Raw genomic sequence first — 8,363 nt, 5'->3', positions numbered from 1 at the left:
TCTTTAACAAAACTTGGCATTTTGTTTTATTTGGGCCATTCTGGTATGTATAAGTGGCACAGTATTTCATTGCATTCACCTATTTCTATTTTACTAAGTGATTTTTAGCAGATATGGGCTTTGAATTTTGTCTAGCACCTTTCATCCTATCTGGAGATATTCTTATGAATTTTCTCCTTAGATATATTAACATAGTAAAATATTTTAATAAAATAATACTGTACCATCCTAGCATTCTTCAATTGTTTATATTAAAATATTTTTGTTTGCCTGTGCAATTATATTTGATAATATTGTATGAGGATATTCACCAATGTTCATTGGTGATATTATTCTGAGGACTTCTTTTTAGCACTATCTTTATCAGACTTAAAAATTGATGTTAAAAATTGTATAGCAATATCACATAATTGCATGCCATCCTTGAGGAGGAGCCAAACTAATCTTTTATTGTTCCAATTCTACTATGTATACCCCTGAAGTGAACACATGTCCATTAAGTTTTAATTTCAGAGAGTAAATTCGTATTATAACTTTTTTGTGATTCTTACCCTTCTCCTCCCCCTCTTACTCCTCTTCCTCCTCCTCTTATCCTGGCTTGCTGTAGTTTCTTTCCCTTCTTTTATATCTTCATCTCGTCACTCTCTATTTACCTCTGTATATGCTATGCCTTCAAAACTCCCTAGTTTATAGTGGTCATCTGATAAACATTTATCAGATGGACGAAGAGCTGGATAAATAAATTTCTTTTATCATATTCAATGTATTGATTTTAGGGGGCTTATTTCTTTTGAGGTTTGTAATTTTTTCCTGTGAGCTTGGCAGAGGTCTGTGGAAGTTCAATACAAACTGCTACGGGAAAATGTGTGCTTCAATAAGGGATTTAGGGTTTTCAATAATCCTCAAGTAGCATTAAGTTAATTTCTTAGAATGTGTCTCTACTATCATATAGGCAATATATATTTAGACTCCATCCTCGATCATGCAGTAGGCCTTGATATCCTATCTCTTATGGTGGTCTTCTTTTCTTTTTTCCTTGATATGTAGCCAGTATTTAAAAACACTTTTCAAGGTCAGTAGTTAGGGTTTTTTGCCTAAGTTTTTTTTTTTTTTTTTTTAAATAATGCCTAGGGCAACATTTGAAGGATCTCAGCCATACTCAGATGACTGTTTAAGCTTTCAACTTTTTAGAGATGAGAGGCCACATTTTCTTTCCATATAATGGTGTTAGATTTTAAACTTCAAGGATTATTGAAGCACTCATGAGCCACAATTGAATTACTTTGAGATTGGTTCATCTGGTTTTGAGTTTCCTATTTGTTACTAGCACCTGGCAATCCCCTTTCTTTTTTCTTTATGCTTGACTGCATATTTAACAACTTTCTAAATTATACTTTTACAGTATTTGTCTATGTGATGAAATCAGGTATCTGTTTATCATCTTGGTCTTCAATATTACTGAAAATCATTTCCAGGTGAATATCATGTTCACTTAAAAGTGACAGAGAAATTTAATGGTCTAACAAAATCAATTGTATTCTATTTATAACAACAGGCATTTCTTAATGTAGAGTATTTTTATCATATTAGTATCCCGTATCAATGGAGGAGATATACAAAGAGAATACATAAATTATTAAATACATAAATTATTAAAATGATCAAGATGTGGCCAAAAATGTATGAGAAAATCCAATAAACAACATATTATCAGGTGCCAAAGGAAGCTAGAATTTCAGCAAGAGTAGTAAACAGAGTTAAATGCCACACAATACTCAGGTTTTACAAGATCAGAAAATTGTGTATTTCATTTGAAATATTAAAATCATTGGCCACTGTTGACTTTACCAATAACAGGTTTGTTGTTTTTGTGGGAGGATCATACTAATTAGGGTTAGAAAGTAAAAGGGCAGTAAATGAGCAGAGGCAATGAGTAAGAATTACACTTTAGAAATACTTGGCCATTGCGGAAAGGAGAAAAATTTCAAGGTAGTTAGAATCAGTGATTGGGATGAGAAGAGATTTATTTAACTTTATTATGGGAGAGACTAGTAATTCCATGAACAAAGAGGCAGTAGAAAGGGAATATTGTTTATTAAGGAGAGAGATGGCATCACTGATGAAGGGAGTTACCTAAGGAGGAAGTGGAGATTGGAAATAACCTTAAAGTTGTCCAAGAATTATCAAGGCACATGAAGGCCATGATTTCAGAGGTTACATAGCTATGGAAGAATTCATTGTTTGCTTACCCCAAAGACATTCTCCTTCTACTTACTTAATATGTAAACCTTGACTTAATTAGAATGGCAATATGCCCCACTGCAGAGGGTCAGCCTAGTCATTATTGAGTTAAGTTAGCTATAGGAATGTCTCTTTTTCAGGGTACTTACTTTCCTAAGTTTTCTTGTAGTTTTCATCAAGAAAGCAGAAACTTAGGTCTTCTAAGGAGCTTTTTATGTATGCTTTTGCTTTACTGTTAAAAATAAATAACTGAAAGACCCATGATGAGTAGATGGGGCAAGAATAAAAAGACTAAAAATCAACAAAAACAGACAGAGTTGGGAGATCAATGAGCTCAGGGTCTTAGGTAATTTTTTGTAAACTCCTGCACCACATCTAAAGTCTCTGTTAGTTGTTTTCATCCAAAAGTTATCTATAACCAAAGATAACTGATTCAGGTCATACAAAACTTTTTCTCAATATTTGTTTGCTATTTTGCACAGTATTACCCAGTTGATTTGAAAGTGTAGCATATGGTAAGTAGCATTTCTATTTTAATATATCATAGAAATTTGAACTTTAAAAAATGTGTCTCAAAATACCCTGGGTTTCACCATTTTATATGATTTTGGTCATGCAAGAAAAGTATAGTAAAATTAGTAATTAGTAAAGTTATAGTAATTGTTTAGCTTCTTATTACCTAGCTTCTCATTACTTACATTGCTGAGATTCACTAAATATGTTCAATAAATCAATTGAATATAACCCATTTAGTTCATTTTATGAGACATGCTCTAAAATGCTTTACCTAATTCCTCAAGATGAATTGATTCTTCCTGCTTAAACAACTTTTGTTAGATGTTATTTTCACCCATTTTATGAAAACACATTTTGTTGCATAGTTGTTAGCTATTCATGTAAATATCTCTGCTATCAGAATGTGTTATGAACCTTACTGAACCTAGTAAGTTCCAGTCAATTGGATTTAAACAGGAATAATGTACACAACTTCCAGGTCATATCACCAAGTAGGAAATTTCATGCTCTCCACTACTTCTCATTTTCCTTTCTTACAGGCTGGAATAAGGATGGGATGCTGGTGAGTTAGCTTTGACAATGCCAAATAGAAAAACACTCTAAGGGATCTGGATGCTGGATGAACTCACTGCAGCATTACTGCCTGTTTGCCCTGTTTCTTCTCACCTGTCTCTTCCAATGCTAAGCCATATGCAAGCCTCTTCTACACTCAGGTTCCATTGGCTGAAAGATGACAAAGGGAGGATGTAGAGCAATTTGGAAAAGCTGAGTATTTTCTCCAATGAAACTACATTAACCTGGAAGTGACTAGGTTATATTGAATCTAAAAGGGTGGTGTTATTCATCTACTTTGTATCAGAAATGGAGGTCCCTGATGAAATTATAGTCAGTACAAAAATATAGTTAGCTAGAAGGACAAGTTCTAGTATTTGATAGTTAGTAGGAAAATTATAGCTAACAACAATTTCTGTATATTTCAAAATAGCTAGAAGGGAAGAATTATAATGTTCCTAACAACAAAAAAGACAAATATTTGAGGTTATGAATACCCCAATTACTCTGATTTGATCATGACACCGTGTATACATGTATCAAAATATTACATATGCCCCCAAGATATGTACAACTATTATATGACAATGAAAAATTTAAAAAGTAAAGTTAGTATGGTGAGAAAGATTTTCTGAATATCTGATGTGGTTGTAGGCTCTAAACCATATTACCACAAAATGGATAATTTATTGAATTCAAAGACTACTGTTCTAGCAATGTTTTGTTTGGTTTTGAGACAGGGTCTTGCTCTGTTGCCCAGGCTGGAATGCAGTGTGGTGCAATGATAGCTCACTTCAGTCTCAAAGTCCTGGGCTCAAGTGATCTTCCTGCCACAGCCTCCTGAGAAGGTGCACACCGCAACTGGCTGCTGCTGCGTTTCAAACATGGGTATAGAAGGCAAGGAGGCAAGACCTCTGCTCCAAAGGGAACGCTAGTAAGAGAGAAAATAAAGCGCAAATGGGTAATTTATATTCATTTTGGAAAATATTCATTATAAAAATGTAAATTCTTATGGTTTAGGAGGTTTAGAAGGTTTAGGAGGCACACATACGGAGAAAGCAATTAAATGCAGAAGAATTAGAAATGTCTTTTGAATCTAATTACTTCAAATACTTGCAACAATATTGCCATTAGTTGAGAAAATGATGTTTAAATCCTAGGTCCCATCCTTTTATTAGAGTGATGTTCAATGGAAGAAAGTTCAAAGACCCTCCGCTTTTGGAGGCCACCTTGGAACTACCTGGAAGAAATAATTTCTGTTGTGACTTTGAGATTAGCAAGCATTTAATTGTGTTATGTTTGTTAGTAGCAAATAATTATGGTTTAATAAAATACATATGTAGCATGTCAAATATAAATTTCCTTAGAAATGAGACTAAGCTCATTTCTATAAACAAGCTGCTTTAATTCCTGTATTTGAAATCTAGCGGCAGCTGTGTTAAAATGGAGGCTCCTTTGAAGGATGATCTTGACAGAGACCAGATTCTGGAATGTTAAAACATAGCACAGCAAAAAAAAAAAAAAAAAAAAAAAAAAAAAAAAAATTTTTCTCTGCCTATCTGTGCCTGGAACTCTGATTGAGATTTTTGAGATATTCCTGGGCACAGTAGAGGATACATTGCTTCAGTGTCACATGCCAAATTTAAAGCAATAACAGCCATTCAAACATTACAGTTTCTTAGCTATCGTATAATGTTTACGAAGAAGCTAGAGGTGATTATACCCACTTAATTTTTCCCCTGTTTATCTTAAATAGGAGATAGATGAAGGAGGAAAGGGAATCTGAATGTTGCATAAATGTAACGATAAGGGAAATAACATGCACAGATTGTGACAATCCACTTGGAAAAAAATCCAAACTAATTTTGTTCTATTTCTTCTAAGCCATCTGAGAGCCTTTCTACATTTACCCATACAGACTAAATTACACTGTGATTGAGTTTATGGAAAGATAGCAGCACATATGTAGATGAAAGCACAGACAGATATTTATGAAAAACTGGGTTTCTGTAAAAAAAAGGGAAAGTTGGTAGTTATTTTAGGTATATTAGTTAATGTTTAAAAATGGAAACTTTAAAGAATATGCCACTTATTCAAACATGCCACTTTTCCTCAAAAAGAGAGAAACAAGTTTGCCATTATAGGCCGCTGTTAAATGTTGGCTTTGGCTGCTACAGCCTTTTGTCTTCCCAGCTGTATGAATCACCTCTACAATATGTCCCTTTTGTTTGCATACTGGGATTCAGTGCCTGTCTGGGGGTGGGGGAAATGTGTGGAGAAAAACCTGTTACTTTGTTACCCTAGGACCAGATTGTTTCAAGTCTGTGTGTGCATATTTTATTTCAGAGTCTTTCCTTAAATCTTGGCTTTCTTTCTTTCTTTCTTGCATATTTCTGCCCATCCTAAATGAATAAACCTAGTTTTGAACCAAAAATAAGTTGCATGATATTAATAAATCGAAATTGGTAAACCCCTTCTGTTTACTCTTAAAATTGTCAGTGAAAAATAGAAAATATACTGGCCTTTTATGTTCCACTTGCAAGCATATCTAATCCTCTCTTTATAAAATGCACTTCCATTTGTTAGTATGCAATTATAAGTCTCCATTTTTATGGGCATGCAATCTGTGTCTATATTTACATATAGACAGTTTATGTTAATTACAATTTGTACATGTATGGTATATATACATTCACTAAGATGAATGTGTTCTAGGCATTTCTGTGAGCATTATTTTTGTTAAATTCTTTTGGGGTTGGCACCGATATCACTACTTCAGATATAGAAACTGAAACTTGGAGAAGTTAAAGGGAATTTATCCTTGCAGATAGCTATGTAACATTACTGTTCATCTGCATAAAAACAACCTGGTACATAGGGAGAGGCCAGACTGGGCTCTGGTGGGAAGTGGAGCCTTATTTGAATTAAGGACGATATGAGTCAAAATCATGATCTTTAGATTAAACCAAGATGCCAACACATTTTAAGTCTGAAATGTTCTTTTTTTTTTTTTTGCTCACCCTAAATAGAAAAGAAATGCTTTAAAGCATTATTTTATAGGACTCAGTCTGTCTCATAATAGAAATTATATTTCATTAACTTTTGGGTTTTTTTGTTTTGCCAGTTAGGAATCAAGCTTTTTATCCATTTAAATGTTAGTCTACCCGTGACATATTTTTTTTTGCAAACCCTGTAATTTAAAAAGTCATATGTGTTCACTATAGAAAATCTGCAAAATATCTAAGTGTACAAATAGCCCTGACAATAATATGTAGCCACTGTGAAATTCTTGCCTTATGTACTTGCAAAATTTTTGCAATGTATATGTGTCTGTGTGCACATTTTTTTCTTTTAAAAATTATGCTCAGGAATAGAAACAATTTGGTTATTAATATGTGAACTTTTTAAATATTATTATTGTAAAGTAGGTTTTCTTTGCAGCGTAGTATTGCATCATAGGATTATACCTCATTTTTTCTAGCCAACTCTTTATATTGTGAAACTATATGTTAAGTTCAATTTTTCCATTTTCTGAATTTTTCTCTGAATATTTCTCACTCTTTCCAACACAGCAATGTTTGCAAGTGCCTGTTTGCATACTTTCAAAAGTGTTGGATGTTAATAATTATAAAGAGTTTGCAAATTAGATAAGCAAATTATAACATTTTAGTTTTAACTTGTATTTCATTACCAGTATAAATAATTTTTCATTTGATTCTTTTCATCTCTTGGTGGATTCAGTCACCTACTTTCATTCACTTGGTTGTGTTCATTCATTCTTTTGAAGTATGCAGATTTAGGGTTTATTTGCAGACCAGGTTCTGTGCAGTGGGGAACATACTTTGTCCTAGCCCACACAAATCTTAAAGCCTCACAAGTTAGATAAACAATGAACGTAAACACAAATGCATTCTTTTAATTGCAAATTTTTTTGAAGTACTCTTGAAGAAGTGAACAGAGTGCTGTGATGGAAAAGGAAGGCATACTTCTTAGAACAATGTTATTTCTATTTGAATGGATAAAATATGTACGTGCACAAGATTTAATATATAAATTTACCCTGTTTATTTTACCCTGTGAAAGTAACTGTCTCAACTCTTTTTCAAATCTTATTTTCAAAGGCAACCAATATTTAATTATTTTCTCTATATCTTTATAGAGATAACTATGTGTGTCTGTGTGTTTCTGTGTGTGTATGTATGATTTTTAAAAATGTGAAAATACTCACCATTCCTGATCATTTTTACTTGTAAACCATTGTCATCAGTATTTATAAAGCTGCCTCATTCTTTTTAGTGGGTACATATATTCTATATATTTTTTACTATATGGATACAACTTAATTTAGATAATACCCAGTTAAAAATATTTCCTTTTATTTGACAACTGGGTTTGAATTCTGTAGTCATATCTTAAGTTATATTCTCTGTTATTTTTCTTTTTTGTTATATTGTATTTCCTTTATTTTGTTTTTGTGATAATTTATGCAGCATATATTGTTTCAGTAAATACATGTATACATATAGCTGATTTTATATGCTTAATGTTCTATTTTTTAAATAGTATTATCTTACTACTAAAGAATAATGAAATTAATATATTTTTACATAATTTCTTTTACAACTCAATTTTTACTGATTACAAGTTTTTTAAGTGTTTACATTTATATGACAGAATACATTTACACTCATTATTTTGTTATTCCTATATGTGATCAATTTTGATTTTAACTATAGGGTAAATTTCTTCCCAATTATTGTTTATCATATAATTTCTTTATAGTGAACTATTTTTTACCACATAATTTTTCTCAGGGTTTTAGTCTTTATTTTTAAATTTATTTTCAAATTGACAAGTAAAAATTGAATATATTTATGATATAAAACATAATGTTTTGATATTTATATACATTATGGAATGGCTAAATAGAGCTATTTAACATATGCATTACTTCACAAACATATTTGTATGTGTGTATGGTGAGAAAACGTAAAATCTACTGTCCTAGCAATTTTCAAGTATACGATGTACTAGCTGTAAGCACCATGTTGTAC

The 8,363-nt window shown here is 32.1% G+C and overlaps 1 non-coding gene across 1 annotated transcript; it reads right to left on the bottom strand.

Moving 5' to 3' along the window:
* Nucleotides 1-384: 384 nt before the first annotated feature.
* On the bottom strand, nt 385-487 carry LOC115832965. Its single transcript, XR_004028376.1, has one exon. It is a non-coding gene; the product is annotated as a U6 spliceosomal RNA (small nuclear RNA).
* Nucleotides 488-8,363: the final 7,876 nt, after the last annotated feature.

This window comes from Nomascus leucogenys, chromosome 23, assembly GCF_006542625.1.
Source record: "Nomascus leucogenys isolate Asia chromosome 23, Asia_NLE_v1, whole genome shotgun sequence".
NCBI classification, from domain to species: domain Eukaryota; kingdom Metazoa; phylum Chordata; class Mammalia; order Primates; family Hylobatidae; genus Nomascus; species Nomascus leucogenys.
Note: the sequence above shows the minus strand (reverse complement) of the source record. Positions and strands in the feature narration are given on the sequence as shown.